Source organism: Zingiber officinale, chromosome 1A, assembly GCF_018446385.1.
Source record: "Zingiber officinale cultivar Zhangliang chromosome 1A, Zo_v1.1, whole genome shotgun sequence".
Lineage (NCBI taxonomy): Eukaryota > Viridiplantae > Streptophyta > Magnoliopsida > Zingiberales > Zingiberaceae > Zingiber > Zingiber officinale.
Window position 1 is genome coordinate 111,995,701 of NC_055987.1, and position 21,168 is coordinate 112,016,868.

Sequence of the window (21,168 nt, forward strand, 5' to 3'; positions counted from 1 at the left end):
GACGGATCAGATGCAGTGGAGATCAACTGATCGGTCGACCGAACATGGGGATCGGTCGACCAATCCGCTTTGGGTCAAATCTGATCCCGAGATTGGGGATTTGGATCAGACCTTGCAGAGTTATAAAAAGGGGCCTTGAGGTGCAGCTCAGATCATCAACTTCGAATAGAAAACTCTGCTCTTCAGTGTGCTGCTGCTAAACGCCTCAACAACGCTCTGCTCCAACGAATCAATCCAAAGTTTTCTATTCTCCTTTTCGTTGGTATAGTTTATTTACTGCAATTTCTTAGACTTCAAATATATTTAAGCCAGAGCATCTCACAAACACCTAGGTATACCTTACTTGTGTTTGTAAAATATAGAATGGTGTGAGATGCATAGGGTACAGCCTGGACTCAAGAATGCTTATTACTGTGCATCAATATGAGTCTGGGCGTTAAATACTTTATTAACAGTAATCAAGTCAAGTCTTCCAGTCTTAGTCAAATCTAACTGGACTAAATGACTTTACTTGACTAACCAAGTGAAAGTTGTTATCATCTAGGCAATCAGCAAGTAGCTAATGGTTAGACAGTTGGTGAAGGAAATGTTTAGCTTAAGCTTGCTTACACTTTAGGGCTCTGATACCTGATCAAAACAATTTAAATAATTTAACAACTATTTAACTTGACTCATGCTTGGACTATAAGACCCTAAGAATTTATTAAGACATTAATCAAGGGGGAGTGAATTCTTCTTTTCAAGCTAGTTCTCCTTTAAAATAAAAATTATCTTTGACTTGGTTTTAAAAATTATTTTTGACTTGACTTAAAATAAAAAAAAAAATTATGATAGATGTGATATTGAATTAACATTATTTTTAACAGCTTAGATTTTCATATAATCATTTTTCAAAGAATTAACATTATTTTTAACAGCTTGGATTTTCATGTAATCATTTTTCAAAACTAAGCACTAGAATTATTTTTAACTCATTTTTTCAAACAACAATTAGTTTCAAAAGATTAAGTTTAGCTAATCTTTGTTAAAAATGAGTTAAGTATTTTCAAAACCATTTCAAATTGAGCTAAGTGTTTTTCAAAAGACTTGTTAAAATTTAGCTAAAACTTCTTTCCAAATTTAGCTAAGTGACTTCTATAGCCTTTTCTTTCAAAACTAACTAAGTTAAATATTGGTATTTACCAATATTAATTTTTCACGAAAGGATTTTCAAATTTAGCTAAGTATTTATCAAAGTAATGATTTTCAATTGCTAAAGTTTGCTAAGTTTTTGTTGAAAACACTAAGTATTTTCCAAGGCATTTCCTAACTTAAGTAAAACAATTCTTTTTGAAACACTAAGACATTACATAAAGGGCTACTCTTCAGGGGGAGCTTAAACTAATTATACTTTTCTCTTCCTGATATTCTTTTTGATTTATGTCAAAGGGGGAGAGAAAAGTCAAAGTTAAAGAAATTAAGTATTAAGAATTTAAACATAAAGAGAAGCATAAGTTTTACAAATTTTTATACATTCATGTTTGAATTTCTTAATAATTTCATATTCAAATTTTTATATATTCATGTTTAAATTTCTTAATAATAATTTCATATTTTAATTCTGTCATACTTCTACATAACTTTGACCTGTGTCGTCATAATCAAGAGGGGGAGATTGTTGGTGCGGGAAGCATCCGACAATCGAACCGGTGTTTTGATTATGTCAAAGGGTTCAAGTTAAGTTGTTTTGTTATCTAATAAGCTTAAACAAGTGTGCAGGCAAGTCCTAACTGCGGTTAGGCAGGTGAAAATCCTAAGGGGTGGTAACCTTAGGTCCTAGGGGGTGGTAACCCTAGGTGGAGAAAAACCCTAAGGGGCGGTAACCTTAGGTCCTAGGGGTGGTAACCCTAGGTGGAGAAAAAACCCTAGGGAGTGGTAACCCTAAGTCCTAGGGGGTGGTAACCCTAGGCGGAAAGTCCAGTCGGTCTAGAGGACCGGACTGGCATCAGGTAAATCTCCTGAGTGGAGTAGGTGAAAACGCGTTCCCCGTAGAGGGAACAGTAGGCGTCGGGTCGACCTAGGGTTTCCGGTCGGAAACTCGAAGTCAGACCCGGACAGTCCGAAGGCTGTCAATTCATTTGTTTATATATTATCTTTTGTTTTCTAACTCTGTTTTGCAGGAAACTAACACTTTTGTGCAGAGTTAGTACTGACCGGGATCGGTCGACCGAACCTTCAAGCTACTAGATCAGATCTCCAGAAGTTGGACCGGGTTCGACCAGGGATCGGTCGACCGGACCTCGGGATCGGTCGACCAAACCTGGGATAGGTGTCGACTGGATCAAGCCGAGGTGTGCGGGTCAGAGGAGACTGATCGGTCGACCGAACCTTGGGATCGGTCGACCAAACCCAGGGATAAAGTTTGACCAGATCGAAGCAGAGCGACGGATGGATGGATCAGATGCAGTGGAGATCATCTGATCGGTCGACCGAACATGGGGATCGGCCGACCGATCCGCTTCGGGTCAAATCTGATCCCGAGATTGGGGATTTGGATCAGACCTTGCAGAGCTATAAAAAGGGGCCTCGAGGTGTAGCTCAGATCATCAACTTCGAATAGAAAACTCTGCTCTTCAGTGTGCTGCTGCTAAACGCCTCAACAACGCTCTACTCCAACGAATCAATCCAAAGTTTTCTATTCTCCTTTTTCGTTGGTATAGTTTATTTACTGCAATTACTTATACTTATTCACTTGTAAAGATTTGCGCTATATAGTTGTTGCCCACCGAAAGCGGTCAAGGATCGCGGGTCTTCGAGTAGGAGTCGCGATAGGCTCCGAACGAAGTAAATCAATTGTGTCTTTGCACTTACTTTACTTTTCATTTCCGCTGTGTTACTTTAGTTACTAGAACGATTTCCGTATATCGATAAAATAGCCACGAGCGTTATTCACCCCCCCTCTAGCGCTTTCGATCCATCAGCTCACACTCTCCTACTTCGGCCGCTGTCATCTTCTTGAAGGCAACCTACGTAGCTCCATTTGAGGCGTGCCTCTCGCATCACTGACATTCGACCATTGGTTTTATACGTAGCTTCGTTGCTTATTTAGTGGTTATTTCTATAATAGTTTCACCTAGGATTTGTGTTATTGTTAAAAGCATGTTAGAATTAGAGCATAGCCATTATTACAGAATCTAAGAGTTTTTTTTCTATGTGATTGTTGATTTATGATTGCTAAGTTCGGTATGGCTACAAAAGGAGCGTCGAGAGATAGTTCATCTCGATTTAAATAAGGCCTCCAACCCACTATACATGGAGTTTTTTCTAAAAGTTTGATTGTTTTTCCAAACATTTGGGGAAACTTATTGTTAGGACCCTTGGCGGTCGGCTAGAGGGAGGGGTGAATAGTCCCTACACAAATCAAGAAAAAAATACCTTCCTCGAACTTATAACTTAATATAACACTTGCATAAAAGAATAATAAAGAAACTGAAAGGAAGAGGCACCGAGATTTTACTTGGTTACAACTAGGAGGTTGTTTATCCGAGGTTAAAATGCACTAAAAATTCTCCTTTAGGTGGAGAAGCCTCTTTAAAACAATGAATGCACAAAAGATGAAGCTAAACAGAAAAGGAAAAGTGCACAAGTGTTGTTTGGATATTTCTAGTTGTTGTTTAAAACTATTCTGCGTTGTACTTTAGCTTTGGGAGCAGGGCTGCTTATATAGCCATGCTCTGGGCGCCTGGAAGGGTTCCAGGCACCTGGAGTGGGATAGAACTCTATCCCTAACACAACGGTCAAAGGCCACATTGAAACTGATAAAACTTGGGTTCCGGGCACCCCGGACTGTTCCGAGCGCCCGGAATGGTTCCGAGCACCCCGAAGGGGAAAGTCAATATTTTGTTGACTTTCTCTCTCGACCTCCAAATTAGGCTCCGACTCCGCTTGCTTGGGTGATTTTGGCCATCCAGAATAGGGCTCACCCGAACCCAACTTTTGGCCTTCTCGAGCAAGCTTCCGCTCCGGCTTCTCGTCCCTCAGAAACGCTGTGCGCCTCCTTCTTGTCCACCCGTGTACTATTCCGCATCACCTCGTCCCTCAGACGTACCGAGCCCATCGGCTCTCTCCCGTGTCGTCCTTCTCGCTAGCTGCGTCTTTTGCTCGACATCCTGTGCTCCAAAGTTCCTACACACTTAGACATAGGGTTAAACACAATAGGACCTAACTTAACTTGTTTGATCACATCAAAACTACCTTAGGGTACCCATAATCTCCCTCTTTTTGATGTGAGCAATCCAAGTTAAGTTAGGGTATACAAACATAAAGTAAAAGACTAAATTTGCCATTAAAGTGCAAAAATAAAAAAAAGTTAAAACTACCTCCCCCCAGACTTAATCTTCCATTCTCCCCTTTTGATCACATAAAAAATGGGGTACCAAAAGAAATCTAAGGGTAAATTTTTCAAAAAATAGGAAAGTTTTTAGTTCCAAAAATAGGAAAGTTTTTATTTAAAAAAAAAATCTAATTTTCAACATTTTGAAAAACTTATCAAGTTTTTGAAAATTTTGAAAATAATTTTGATAGCACTTAGGTAAAGTAAAGTTGATACTTCCAAAAAAAATTTTAAGTCTTTAAAAAATTTCTAAGTTAAAAACACCGAAAAAAATATTTGAGTAACTATTTAAAACATTATTTAATTACAATTAAATGCTTTATCAGTTAGTCAATTAAACATTTTATTTCATTAATTGGCTTCCAGGCTATGGCGAGGCACTAAGCCTTCTGGGTTATTGGAGCAACAATCACTTTTTAAACAAAACCTCTTAAGAAAATTCAAACATTTAATTTTCTTGCTGAAAGCCCTATGTCTAATTAATGTTCAATTAGACAAGACTTTGGAACCTAATATAGGTTCCAGCCAATTGAGTTAATTAAAAATCTCTTAAGAATATATTTCTGAGAAATTTTCCTAATTTGTCCCTAGTGGTAATTAAAATACCAGTTCAAATTATATTTCTTAATATTTTGATTTCTAACATTTAAGCATGCACGATTTTTCAAGTCTTCTATTTGTACTTTTATTTTATCATTTTCTATTTTTAATTTATCATATTCTTCTAATGGACAAGATTTGGCTAGAATTAATTTTAATTCTTTATTTTTTTTTCTAATTTGCAACGGTCTTTAGATAACAACTTAACAAATTTAAATAACTTATCGGGAGGAAGAGATCGTACCTGGCTTACTTTGTCGATCTCATTATCCATAGCTTCCCCTAAATTGCTGCTTTCTTCCGATGTCACTTCCCCTTTATCGATGCTCATTTCAGACGAGCTTGCTTTGTTTTCGTCATCTTGATGACTTGCCATTAACGCAAGTCCGGAGAAAGCCTCAATCTCTGATTTGGATGATGTTTCATCCCACGTCACCTTCAGGTTTTTGTGCTTGTTCGTTTGGACGGGCTTCTTGTGTTGGATAGAGAAGCGCTAGAGGGGGGGTGAATAGCGCTCGTGGTTATTTCGTTCGATTCGTAAAACTATCGGAGTTAAAACACACAGCGAAATAAAGAAACAAACACAGAGACACAGGGGAATTTACTTCGTTCGGAGCCTAAATCGACTCCTACTCGAAGGCCCGCGATCCTTGATCGCTTACCGTGGGCAACAACTAATAGCTCGAATAGAATTACAAGTGAAGTACAATAATCAATAAGAAATAATTAAATTATACCGACGACAATATGAATAACTGAAGATTCGGAGCTCCGGGTCATGGGGGGGTCGTCGCAGCACTTCGGGATCGTGTCGTTAGCAGCTAGTCGTAGAAGGATTGCTTGGAGTGAGTTGTTAAGAGCTGCTGGTCGAGACACCCTTATAAAGGGTGTTCAAGGCGCCTTCATTAAGCTCCAAGGCGCCTCCAACCCAAGGTTTTATTCCGATTAATCTGCTGTCGATCAAGCTTTGACCGCTTCTCATTATCCACCTCAAGGCGCCTCCAACGCCACTCCAAGGCGCCTCCAAGCCACGGTCCAAGGCGCCTTCAGTCCCCATGAAGGCGCCTCCAGCTCCTCTGGACAGCTGGCTTCGGCTTGCACCCGAGGCGCCTCCAAGTCCCATGGAGGCGCCTCGGACACTTTTCATCTGAGGTGTACTTTGTGTTTTTGGTACCTGCAAACATGTTAGTCCCAAAATACCTACAACATAAAGTTAGTACACAATAATAGTATGAATATTGAAAGTTTGACATTCTCCTGATTGTCCGGGTCTGACTTCAGATTTCCAACAGGAAACCCTAGGTCGACCCGACGCCTACTGTTCCCTCTACGGGGAACGCGTCCTCACCTACTCCATTCAGGAGATTTACTTGTTGCCAGTGCGATCCTCCAAATCGACTGGACTTTTGCTCGGCGCTCGATGCTTCTGGACTTTCTGCTGGATGCTCGCTTCCCGGCTGGTCCAGTCTTTCACCTAGTTCGCAACACCAGAAATTTCCACCTATGGTTACCCCCCCCCCTTAGGACTTTTTCCTGAAGAACTCGACCCACCAAGACTTTCCACATAGGGTTACCACCCCCTATGACCTAGGGTTACCACCCCCTAGGATTTTTACCTTGCCTAACCATAGTTAGGTCTTTTCCTGAAACACTTAACAGACTTGTTAGATCACAACACACCTTAACTTTGAATCCTTTTCCATTATCAAAACTCAGGTTTGATCGTCGGATGCTTCCCACACCAACAATCTCCCCCTTTTTGATTATGACAGCCCAAATTCAAAGTTAAGTAAAACAAATGCATAAGTATTAAAAGGTTTTAAGTGAGCAAGCTTAAGTATATAAATTCAATTAAAAGCATAACTTAAGCTAACACTTTAAACTTTGTGAGGCTCCCCCTTAATTCAGGGTTTCCTTTTTGAATTTTTACTTTTGAATTTCCTACTCTCCCCCTTTGCCATTTATCAAAAAATAAGCCAGTTGAAAGCAGTTTTTTAATTTTTCTTATTGAAAAACAGATTAGGCTTTGAAAGACGGGTTAAATGCGAAATTGACTTCAGAAAAATTTTCACCTAAGTTTAAAAGGCTAATATATAGTAGACTGTGAAAGGACGATTTTAGCCACTTTTGAAACTTAGTTGTTTTTTGAAATATACTTAGCTAAATTTTGAAAATCTTAAAGGAAATTGAAGTCTCTTTTTGCTTAGCAAAAAATATTTTGAAAGCAATGAGTAAAAATTTTGCAAAGATATGATTTTTAATACTTTTAGGTAAGTAAAAATATCTTAGCAAGAATTTATAAAAAGTTAGATTTGAAAGGTTGGCTAAGTTTGAAAAAGTTTGAAAATTGCTCTATGAATCACTTAGCTAAGCTTTTTGCAAACATTGAATTTTGAAAATAGAGCTTAAGTTAAAAACACACTTAGCTTAATTTGAATAAAATAATACTTATTGTTGAAAACATAGGAGTAAGAACTTTTTTATTTTTAGAAAGAAGAGGGTGAAATATTTTATTTAATCAAATTGGTTGGTCCTTAAGTCCAAGCATGAGTCAAAATTTGTTTTGATCAGGTATCAGAGCCCTAAAGTACACGCATGCTTAATCTTAATATTTCCTTCACCAACTGTCTAACCTTTAACTACTTGCTAATTGCCTAGAGGGCAGTAGATTTCACTTGGTTAGTCGAGTTAAGTTATTTAGTCCAGTTAGATTTGACTAGAGCTGGAAGACTTGACTTGATTACTGTTAATAAAGTATTTAACGCCCAGACTCATATTGATGCACAAAAATAAGCATTCTTGAGTCCAGGCTGTACCCTATACATCTCACACCATTCCATGTTTTTCAAACACAAGCAAGGTATACCTAGGTGTTTGTGAGATGCTCTGGCTTAATTCTAGGGGAATAGGATTTCTAGGGTAGAGCCTAAACTAAGTCTAATTTTTGAAAATTTTAAGAAAAGGGGATTTTAAAATAATTATTTTTCCTATATTTTTAAAAACAATTTAAAAGTGGTTTTGAAATTATACTCACAATTTTGAGAAAGTGACACATAAGTACTGAATTAAATATAAGTCAGCTAAACATCAGATAACCAACTCCAAGATACAATCCAAAAGATGAGTAAGATATCCATATCCAAGAAGTGAGTGACATATCCAGACAGTCTAAAAAGATAGAGTCGAGCTGGCGGATCGTCAGCTCGGGTGCCGACTAAGGCTGCTCGGGTGCCTACTGAGGCTGCTCGGGTGCCAGCTGAGGCTGTCCCTGACGCCGTATCTTGCCTCGGAGAGACACGAAACCTGCAGCCATCTCGGATCGCATAGATTGAAGGAAGCGATGGCTATCTAGCAGAGCTCGTCGCGTCTGAGAGGACTGGATCTCAAGCCGAGTGAGTCTGTCCTCGACAGAGAGTGGTGCCAAAGATGAAGGCCCGGCTGATGTGGAGGGTCCAGCAGAGGTGGAAGGATCTGTGAAAAAGTCCTCTGCCAGGAATTCGGGCCACTCCTCATCCGCACCTGGTACGTCCTCGGCCTCTGGAGCACCAGGAGCAGCAACTAGTGGTGGTCGGCCCTTCCAGGCCAGAATCCCCTTGGCAGTGACCTCTGCTCCCGCTAATCTAAGGCTACGCTGACCTAACTCATCATAAATGGTAAGTGGGATGAGTACCCCTCTAGTAATGTCTATCCTAGAGCCGGAGAATATCTGGGTGAGGATATGGCAGTAAGGCATATGAATCACTCCATATGTAACTGTAACGGCCCACCTTCTACTAACTAGGTTGTAAGGCTGAACCGTCACATTATGCTGTGCAAAACTATATCCATGACCATCACTAAATCTAGATGCGGAAGTTGTACTAATTTAAACTTTGCTAAGCTCTTATCATTTCTTTATTATATATGTGCTAAGGGGTGTAATCTAAACTATTCATGACATATTGTACATCCCCCATGGTCAAGGAACTGAACTAAGGGTTCCGGCTGTTGTCAGGCCTCCCAATCGATCCATGGATCGATTGGAATGGTCTAATCGATCCAGTGATCGACCCAGCACGCTACTGTATGCGGAACTTAGGTTGGATCGATCCAGTGATCGATCCAGCACGCTACTGTGCTCGGGGCAATATTCTGGATCGATCGGATGATCGATCTAGACTGGCCAATCGATCCAGTGATCGATCCCAGGGCCTTCTGTTTGCGACAGAATGCGACTGGATCGATCGGCTGATAGATCCAGAAGCTTACTGTTCATGACAGAAAGCGACTGGATCGATCGACTGATCGATCCAGAAGCCTACTGTTCGCGGAACAAGATCACCAATCGATCAGCTGATCGATTGAAGACCCCCAATCGATCGGCTGATCGATCGGGATTTCTGATTTCGTATCAGAAGTCTGATTTCAGCACTGCTTCGTGCCGAAATCACATGTATAAACTCTATAACATCAAATAAAACTACTAGGCATAATACTACTCATGGTTAGCTAACTAAAATCATGACAACTAAAGATTCTATGCATAACTGCCACCATTCTGAACACTTAAACAACCAAAGTGCAGGAAAGTAATGACATAAAGAGAATGCTATGTTCTAAGTGGGCTAGTTCCCAAACATCGTTATTCCAAGTTCCTTTTTCCACACACACCGTCGTTGTATTGTGCTCCATCCTCCGCTAGTCCATCTTTCCTTTACCTTTATCTGCAGTATAAGGAAAGAGTATCTGTAAGTTTTATGCTTAGTAAGAAATCATCTACCTCACAAAACATGCACACGATGCAAATTATGTTTTTAAAACATGCTATTTGAAATACATTATGAATATGCTAAGAATGGCATGACATACAACACATAGAAAGCAGAACTGATCATAGAACTATCACATGTATCAATAATGAAAACTAAGCTGAAGCATGAACTGAGCTAAAACTAAAACCAAGCTAGAGCTGAGTTTAAACTGTATACACAACTGATTTGTGAGTTTTGAAAACTATTTAATCATAGATAGATGAAAATACATAATCATGCTGCTGATGGGCCCGACATCTGTACATGCTATGCGCGCATCCCTAACTAGACCCGGGTTTGTAAGTCCCGAATCTAGTAGGGTTACTAGGTTATCTGAACCTAGGGACGACTATGGGAGTCCAACCCAATGGATATCTAATCCAGTACAGTGCCATTGCTAAAAGTAAAATACTGAACATAGCTAATATTTCTTGTCTTGCTTTTACTAGGTTATCTAAATCTAGAACTAGGTTGTCTGAACCTAGAGGCGACTGTGGGAGCCCACTCATTGGACATCTAGTCCCATAAAAGCTGTAGCAAGACTACATGAGTTGTAAAATGCTTCTATTGCATTTATCTAGGCTATTAAAATGCCTAAGGTGGCATTTACCTGAGCTAAACATTTAATCGAGCACTCGGTGTGCGCTAATGCACACCCTGTGTGCCAAAAACTGTATAAAATTAAACTAATGCCTAAAAATCATACGGAAGCTACTTATACTGCAGGTGAGGGGTTTCTTACCTCCTGTTCGGATTTTCTTACAAATCTAATCGCTAGATTTCCGGTGGGGACGATATTCTCGACGATTCTCTCGCGTCTACGTGTTCCTCTCGCGAAGGGAAGCGTCCTCGTATCGGAGTCGTCGCCGGAAGGTGCTCCTAGAGCCCTTAGGCTTGATGCGCCGAGAGGAGGAGGAGAAGGGAGGTTCGGCGGGATTAGGGTGAGGAGAAGAGGTAATTCACGATAAAAATAAAACTCCTCACTTAATTCTCTATTTATATTAAGGAATTAATTCCCCCAACTTTAACTTAAATAAAATTGTTTCCCTTTCCTTTCAGCACGGCCCTGCTGGGTTCTCCTGGTTACTAGAGTTCACCTTTAAGTCGTAGGACCCAATAGGTCTCGGGTTCAATTCCCGCGTAGGCTATTTTCGTTTTCTATTTATTTTTGCTATTTCCGCTATTCTAAAAATTTCATAAAAATATCCTAAAATTCCAGAAAAATACTAGGATATTTCTAATAATTATTTTGAGAATTTTCGGGCGTTATAGTAACTGTACTAGATGCAAGAATGATGTTATGAAACATATGGAGAGCTATGTCTATATCTAGGCACTGGCTGAGGGCGTACAGAAAGAACGAGTGGGACGGTCGCATCTTCGAGACGTCCCGAGATGAGATGGGTAGAATGCATGCTGTCAGGACTCTATACATAGCATAGTCCTGAACGCGAAAAAGAGTGGATCTGAACTCGGTCAGGCCCAAGGGTCCCTCCTCCCCAAAAAAATGCATGTAGATGTCATCTAAGGTAATGTGGGAATAGGGATCACCAAAAGGTAGATCCCTACTCGGGTAACACAAGAATGTACACTAGGACTCCCTAAGCTCTAAGCTGGTGCGAAGTAGGGAGGGAGTAAACTGAAGGTCAGTACCACCAACTCTGGTGGAATAGGTACTATTATCAACCTTTTCAAGGTTGTGATAGAACTGGGCACACAGGTCTTGGTTGACTGTAGTGGTACAGTCAACCAGTTTATCTAGATGATAGTAGTCTATCATCTGTGTAATGATCCAAATTTCCTCATTCCCAGTCCTAATAGCATTTAAAAATATTTAGAAATGCTTTAGAAATATTCTAGAGAATTTTAGAAATTTTTAGAGTATTTTTATGCAATTTTTGGAGTTCGTCTGATATTTTTACTAAACGAAAGAAGTTTCGACAAAAATAATGTCCAAGCCGAGATTCGAACCGGAGACCTCCAGCCGAGCCAACTCTTAAACGAATCCGACTGACCAAGTGCCCAAGCGGGCGTTGCTGTTTAAATGGAGAACAAAATTTATTTAAGCAGTAGTTAGGAAATAGAAAATAAATGGGAATAAAAGGTTCGGATGAGGAACGCGTCCTCACCTACTCCACTCAGGAGATTTACCTGTTGCCAGTGTGATCCTTCTGATCGACTGGACTTTTGCTTGGCGCTCAATGCTTTCGGACTTTCTGCTAGATGTCAGCTTCCCGACTGGTCCAGTCTTTCACTTGGTTCGCGACACTAGGACTTTCCACCTAAGGTTACCCCCCCCCTAGGACTTTTTCCTGAAGCACTCGACGCACCAAGACTTTCCGCATAGGGTTACCACCCCTAGGGTTTTTACCTTGCTTAACCATAGTTAGGTCTTTACCTGAAACACTTAACAGACTTGTTAGATCACAACACACCTTAACTTTGAATCCTTTGTCATTATCAAAACTCAGGTTTGATCGTCGGATGCTTCCCACACCAACATCTTGTTCCTACCGTTGTCCTTGTTCTTCAATTTAGGGTAGTTATCTTTAACGTGCCCTTCTTCATTGCAGTGGTAGCATCTGATTATTTTTTTCTTTCTACCCTGCAAATGTTTAGTTTTTCTAGATTTAAATAATTTTTTAAATTATCTTACCATCATTACCATTTCGTCATCATTGAGACAAGATTCTGAATCCTGTTCATCCATCTTTGCCTTAAGGGCAATGTTGTGTTTCGGCTCCTTCTTCGTATCTGCACATCTCATTTCATGGACTTCAAATGTTGAAAACATTTCTTCTAAGGTAACATATTCTAAATCTTTAGATATATAGTAAGCATCTACAAATGATGCTCACCCGGTAGTTCTAGGAAATGCATTAAATGTGTACCTTAGCGAATCCCAATTGCTTACCATTTCTCTGAGATTTATGAATCCGGTGATTAGTTCCTTCATTCTCGAGTGAAGATGTGCAACGGTTTCTTCTACTTCCAGTTTTATGTTTCATAACTTATTCCTTAGCAGATCCCATCTCGCGAGCTTGACTTCGAACGCCCCTTCGTGTATCTCAAGGAACTTCTCCCAAAGCTCCTTTGCTAAGTCGTAAGTGTCAATCTGATTGACTTCTTGTGATGGTAGGATGCTCAGTAGATGGAACTCTGCTTTGTCGTTTGCCACGAAGTCAGTCTGCTCCTTCTTCGCCCACTGGTATTCTTCCTTGCCTTCAGGTGCTACAAAATCATATTTCATTATTAAAAGTAATTCAAAGTTGGTTTTAAAGAATACCTCCATTTTCTTTTTCCAGCTCGCGAACTCCCCCTTGAACTTTGGTAAGCAGATGCTCGATCCGGCTATCTCGTATGTTTTGTTCAGCGGTTAGTCCTCCTAAAGCACCGAGATTTTACTTGGTTACAACTGGGAAGGTTGTTAATCCAAGGAAGTTAAAGCACACTAAAAAATCTCCTCTGGCGGAGAAGCATTTTTACAGCAATGAATGCACAAAAGACGAAGCTAAACAGAAAAGGAAAAGTACACAAGTGTTGTTTGGATATTTCTAGTTGTTGTTTAAAACTATTTTGTGTTGTACTTTAGCTTGGGAGCAGGGCTGCTTATATAGTCCTGCTCGAGGTACCTAGAAAGGTTTCAGGCGCCTGGGGTGGGATAGAACTTTATCCCTGATGCAACGGTCAAAGGCCACGTCGAAACTGATAAAACTTGGGTTCTAGATGCTCGGAAGGGTTCCGGGCGCCTTGAACTGTTCCGGGCGCCTGGAATGGTTCCGGGCACCCCGGATTGCTCCGGGCGCCCGGAATAGTTCTGGGTGCCTTGAAGGGGAAAGTCAACATTTTTGTTGACTTTCTCTTCGGGCCTCCAGCTTCGGCTCTGGGGCCGCTTGCTTGGGTGATTCCAGCCATTCAAAATAGGGCTCATCCGAACCCAACTTTCGGCCTTCTTGAGCAAACTTCCACTTCAGCTTCTCGCCCCTAAAAAATGTTGCGCACCTCTTTCTCATCCGCCCACGTACTCTTCTGCAGCACCTCGTCTCTCAAACGCACCAAGCTCGTCAGCTCTCTCCCATGCCATCCTTCTCGCTAGCTGCATCTTTGTCTCGATATCCTGTGCTCCTAAGTTCTTGAACACTTAGACATAGGGTTAAACACAACAAGATCTAACATAACTTATTTGATCACATCAAAACTACCTTAGGGTACCAACACTTATAAGAAAGTCAAGATCAAATGACAAGCTGTATTGTCAGTTATATATCTTGTATTTTTTTTACAACTATTCTATTTTGTGGTAGTAGCAATGTTCTTAGAATATATGTGCTATCACTAATTGACTGTGTAGATGATTTTGATAACTTAGCTAGGTTTAACTGGTACAATGTGGTATCTAGTTTCATGGATCCTCAATTAGAAGTCATTGGCTTGGAGCTTATATTGAGACCAAAACCACTTGTTGATTCACCACCCAAGGCCCCCTTGCTCAAGGGATTTCCAAATGTTTTGACTATAAGTTAGATTATATTTATCTCACAATATTTGTTATGAATATTATATATTTTTATAATCATATTGTAGGTATGGGTGTGTGAGCACATCAATATCATTGATCTAGACCATCCTGAATAATTTCTTAGAATCCTATGGTGGAGTTGGTCTAACTAACATGTTGACATAGTCAAGAAGTTGATAGGCCATGTGACTATAGATAAAATTATTGTATATTTAATTCTGACAGAGTCAGAATTGGATTTAGTACCGCACTAGGCTCCTCCAAGTCAAGCCCTTCAGTTGGTTGGCTAAGGATCTTCACATCAAGCCCAAGAAGGTATACTGTCGTGCCCAGAGATGGTAGACTACATCAATGTAAGGAAAAAGGTGAACAAATTGAAATTTTAAAGCAACAATTACATAGAGCTGTTAAAAGTTTAGAGGATGCTAATAGCAACATGGCAACAGTCATAAATGAAAAGGATAGTCTCTTAACCGCAAAGGATATTTTAATTGCTGAGATGGAGTCTATGCTTAAAGAAAAAAGACCTACCAATAAGTTAACTTCGTGAGTTACGATATAGGAGTGCCAAAATGGCTAACACTAGCAATGTTGTTGTGGATAATATAATTTTAATTATAAAAGACAAAATCATAGTTGATGCCGAAAATAAAATCAAAGAGCTCTAAAATGTCTTGCAAATCAAGGTCTCAACAGAGCCATGAGCATCCCATAACACGGATAAAAGAGGGCATAGAACCTAATCTGCCAAGACTACCAATTAATTTTGGACTAGACCCTAAAAGAAAGAGAACTCAGAAAAAATATATATCTGATTGTAAAAAAAAAAAAAGACAAACAGATTGTTCAGGATATAGAACCAGAAGCTCCTGCCCCATCAAAGACTAAAAACACATATTCATCAAATATAGAAATAAAATGGGATGAACTTAAGAAGCTCAAGACCAAAATATTGAAGGTAGGGTCAATTGTAGGTAATTCCTTCTTTTTTAATCCTTAATGACATATTAGTATTTGAATTTTTTCAGCAAGCGAAGATATTTTTTAAGAAGAATAAAGATGGTGTGATAGTAGATGCATTATTAAAACTAAGTTAGTTAAAATAAGTTAGTTGGTAGCGTAATTGCATAATCATATAAACAACAATGATTATTGGAGTTGAATAATAATTATTAGTGCTAACTTTTTTTTTTGTTTTTGACTGATTATGTAGGGTTACAGTGCTTCCAATATGGTCGAACGATACTTTCTCATTAGATATGTAATCTTTTATGACAATATTTGATTGGACTCAATACACCAATGGGGATTGCATAAATGCTTATTGGACTATTCTAGCTAATGAAGCCAAAATCTCTAACTCACCATGCTTGTTAGTACCCCAAGCTAGTTTTGATGTGATCAACCAAGTCAGGTTAGATCCTATTGGTTTTTAAACTCTGTGTCTAAGTGTGCAGGAACTTAGGAGTACAGGAAGTTGCAAAAGACGCAGCTAGCGAGAAGGACGACACGGGAGAGAGCTAACAAAATCGGTGTGTCTGAGGGACAAGATGCTACGGAAGAGTATGCGGGCGGACGAGAAGGAGGTGCGCGGCGTTTCCAAAGTTGGAGCGAAAACTTGCTCGAGAAGGATGGAAGTTGGGGTTGGGTGAGCCTTATTCCGAATGGCCAAAATCACCCAAGTGAGCAGAGCCGGAGTGGAAGGCCTAGATCAAAAAGTCAACTAGCGAGTTGACTTAGTCCGGGCACCTGGACTGAGTCCAGGCGCCCAGATGGTCCGGGTGCTTGGAACCCCTCCAGACACCCAGAATACAAATTTTACTCATTTGCAACATGGCACATCCTATTTTGTCAGGGATAAACTTTTATTTCATTCTAGGTGCCAAGAACCCTTCCAAGCATACCGAGCAGGGCTATAAAAGTAGTCCTTCTCTCAAAAGCTAACAACAATAAGAAAAAGAGAGAAACAACACTATAATTGATTTAATTTCAGTTTAGCTTTCTAGTTGTGAAATTTAACTACTGTAAGAGGCTTCTACGCCGAGAGGAGAATTTTTGTAACGACCCGCCTTCTACTGACTAGGCTGTGAAGCCGATCGCTACATTATGCTGTGCTAAATTACTATTGCGGAAATCTGGATTGATTAAAATTTTACTAAACTGATTACTGTAAAATCTGAACTTAATATTCTAGGGGTACACATGCTAGGGAAGATAATGTATGCCTCTCGGATGTCCTGCTAGCTGTAACCAGGCATTTCAATCGATCCATGAATCGATTGGGCTGTCGGATCGATCCAGTGATCGATCCAGCTTGATATTGGCACGGAGAAAAACTCTGGATCGGTCGGCTGACCGATCCATAAGCTACATGGCTTCTGTATGCAGCTGGATCGGTCTACCGACCGATCTAGGAGTACACTGATCGGTCGGTAGACCGATCCAGTGGCTCACTGATCGGTCGGCTGACCGATCCATAACAAACGCTAACTCTCTGTTCGCGACTGGATTGGTCAGCTGACCGATCCAGTGGCACAACCTAATTCTGATCGATCTGTAGATCGATCTGGGTTTCTGATTTCGAATCAGAACCCCTGATTTCAGCACTATTTCGTGCCCAACTCATACACAACAAGTCTATAACAGCTAGAAACATTTTTAACATGTATTAGCTAACACTTTAAACATGATATCACGCATGGTTCACTAATTTATGGCATGCAAATGTACTATGTGAATAATAATAAGGTTCTAACAGTTAACTAATTTTGCTGAAAGTTCTAATGCATAAATAAAGCTTGTTAGATCCCTAAGATCTTTTATTCCAAGTTCCTTCCACACACATCTTCATCGCATTGTCCTCCAGCCTCCGCTAGTCCATTTTCCCTTTACCTTTATCTGCAGTATAAGGAAAAAGTATCTGTAAGCTTAAAGCTTAGTAAGAAACCATCTACCTCACTAAAACATGCATTCGATGCAATATGCTTTTAAAACATGCTATTTGAAAGTGCACTGATTAGACTGAACTATGGCATGTTATCATACATAGAAATCAAAGCTAGTCATGGCATTATCATCTAAACATGTGTAATAAAAGCTGAACATGAACACCAAAGCATGGCATACAAAGCTAACCATAACTATCATGTGTAACAACAAGGAAAACTGAGCTGAACATGAATTAAACTAGTCTGGAACTGAATTCAAACTCAACTAACATAACTGATCTTTGTGAGTTTTGAAAAACTATAATATAATAGATTAAAATACATAATCATACTGCTAATGGGCCCGGCAACTGTACATGCTATGCGCGCATCCTCAACTAAACCCGGGGTTGCAAATCCCGAATTTAGCAAGGTTTACTAGGTTATCTAAACCTAGGGACCGACTATGGGAGCCCAACCCAATGGATATCTAATCCTGTACAGTGCCACTACTGAAAATAAAATACTGATTTCATAGCTAATTTTCTTACCTTGCTTCTACTAGGTTATCTGAACCTAGAGGCGACTGTGGGTGCCCACCCATTGGACCGTAGTCCCATATATGCTGTGGCAAGGCTAACTAAACTATTTAAATGCTTCTATTGCATTTACTGAGCTATTAAAATGCCTAAGTTGCATTTTTCTGTGCTAAATAATTTAATCGAACACTTAGTATGCACTAATTCGCATCCTTGTGCCGAAAGTCTACATATTACTAAACTAAAACATGAAATCCACACGGAAGCTACTTATACTGCAGGTGAGGGGTTTCTTACCTCCTGTTCGTAATTTCTTACGATTCTAATCGCTAGGTTTCACGGAGGAGAGATCTCTTCGACGATCTTCTCGCGTCTATGCGTTCCTCTCGCGGAGGGGAGCGTCCTCGTGCCCTTGGTGTTGCCGGGAGGTGCTCCTAGGGCCCTTGGCTTGGTGCGCCGAGAGAGAAAGAGGAGGGAGAAGGGGCGTCGGCGGTGAGGGTTGGAGTGGAGGAGAAGTTGCCGAACCAAACAAAATAAACCAAACCCCACTTAAATTTTCTATTTATATTAAGTGGGTAATTTCACCCAACTCTAATATAAATTTAATTGCCTCCCTTTTCTTTCAGCACGGCCCTGCTGGGTTCACTTGGTTTACTAAAGCTATCTATAAGTCATAGGGTTCGTTAGGTCTCGGGTTCAATTCCCTCGTAGGCTATTTTCGTTTTCTATTTATTTTTGCTACTTCCGCTACTCTAAAAATTCTGTAAAAATATTCTAAAATTCCAGAACAATCATAGAATATTTCTAAAAATATTTTTGAGAATTTTCGGGCGTTACAATTTTAGTGAGCTTTACATCTTCCTTGGATTAACAACTTCCCTAGTTGTAATCAAGTAATTTCTTTGTGCCTCTTTTTGGTCTTTTAATTATTTTTATGCAAGTGTTGATAATTATTAAGCTATGAAGTTTGAGGAAGGTTCTTTTTCCTTGTAGAGCTATTCACCCCCCCCCCCAGCCGACCGCCAAGGGTCCTACAAGTGGTATCAGAGTCATAACTCCTTAGAAGGACTAACCGCTGATTGAAGCACAGAGACGATGGTCGGACCGAGCATCTGCCCGCCAAAGTTCGAGCGAGAATTTGCATTATGGAAAAAACACATGGAGATATTTTTTAAAATTGATTGTGAAATTTTTTTAATAATTAAATATAATTTTATAACTCTTAAAGACCAACAAGGAAATAAAAAGGAAGAATACCAATGGAGAAAGAAGGAGCAAGCAGACTTTATAGCGAACGGATGAACTGAGCTCCACCTACTCAGCATATTTCCACCCCAGGAAGTAAATCGGATTTGAAATTATGAATCAGCAAAGGAACTTTGGGAGATGTTCCTAGAACTACATAAAGGAACTTCTGAAGCAAAGCTCACCAGACGAGATCTGCTTAGGAACCAACTAACGAACCTCCGGAAGGAAGAGAGTGAAACAGTCACACATTTGCACTCGAGGATCAAATAACTCATGACCAGAATCATGAATCTCGGAGAAAAGGTAATGAACCCAGATTCATTAAGGTACGCTATAAATGCATTCCATATAATACCTGAGTGGACCTCTATAGTCGACTCATTTTACATATCTAAAGACCTAAAAGTTAGTTCATTAGAAAATCTTTTTTCTACCTTTAAATTTCATGAATCTAGATGTGCAGAGATGAAAAGGGAGCCTAGTCAGAATATTGCCCTGAAAGCAAGAACGGACTATCCAGACTAAGAAGCATCAATTGACAAAGATGAAGTGACGCTATTAGTAAGAAAATTTAATAAATTTATTAAATCTAATAAATTTAAATCACAGATGATAAATCATTATCGAAACAAAAGGAAGGTCTGATGTTAGAAATGCAATAAAGAAGGGCACATCAAGGGTGACTGCCCAAAATTGAAGAATAATGACAAGGAGAAGAACAAGAAGTCAGCTCGGCTGAAGCATAATCTAAAGGCGATGTGGGACGAAGCATCATCTGAATCTGAAATCGAAGCTTACACCGGACTAGCCCTAATGGCAGACCATTAAAAAGAAGACGAAATAGCTCAGAGATAAGCATCGATGAAGGGGGAAGATCATCAGAGGAAAGCCATGATGAAGGGGGAACATTAGAATATGAGGTAAGTCAAGTACATGTCTTATCTCCTGAAAAGTCATTTCAATTTATTAAGATTCTTTCCAAGGATTCAGTAAAATTAGAAAAAAAAAAATATAAACTTGAAAAGACAATTAGCTAATGCATGCCCCTTAGATTTGTTTGATAATTTAAAAATAGAAAATGATAAATTAAAAATAGGAATAGAATATTTAAAAATTGTGCATGCTCAAATAATCAAAATATTAGGAGATATAATAATTTAAACTGATATTTTAAATACCATAAGGGTTAAATTAGAAAAATATCATAAAAATATATTCCTAAGAAATTTTTGATTAATCTTATAGAAAGGAATTTGTTTTAGGTTTCAAAATCATATTTAGATTAATTACTTTCTTAGGGCTTTCAAAAAGAAAGTTAAATGTTTAAATTCTTTAAGAGGCTTTGTCTAGAAGTGGTTGATGCTATAATAACCAAAAAGGCCTAGTGCCTTACCATAGCCTAGAAGTCAATTACTAAATTGAATGTTTAATTGACTTACCGTGAAGCATTTAACTAATGCTTTAAATTTTTGCTAGAAAAAGATCTAATCATTAAAATTTGTTTAAGTTAATCTAAAAAATCTTTTAAAATTTTTATGATCTAGTGATCAAAATGCAATTTTTTTTAATTTTACCAAAAATTCAACTTTCTGTGAAATTTTTTCTATTCAACCCTTGCTAAAGTTTTTATTAAAGGAGTTTTTTTTTAAATTAAAGTTTTTGAAACTTAACTTTTTCATATATTTTATATTTTTTATCCCTTAGACTTTTTAGACCTTCCAAGTAATATGTCTAACGTACCCCACTTTTAATGTGATCAAAAGAGAGAGTAGTAAAGATTAAGTCTAGGGGGAGGGTAGTACAATTTTAATCTTTTTTATTTTTTTTTGTACATGTAAAAAAAAATTTGCAAAAATTATAATTGCTATTTGTTTATGGTTTACCCTAACTTAACTTGGATTTGATCACATTAAAAATCGGATATTGTTAGTACCCCAAGGTAGTTTTGATGTGATCAACCAAGTCAGGTTAGGTCATATTGATTTTTAACTCTTGTGTCTAAGTGTACAAGAACTTAGGAGCACAGGAAGTCGAGCAAAAGACACAGCTAGCGAAAAGGATAGCACGGGAGAGAGCCGACGGGCTCGGTGCATCTAAGGGATGAGGTGCTGCATAAAAGTATGCAAGCGAACGAGAAGGAGGCAAGCGACATTTCTGAAATCGGAGTGGAAGC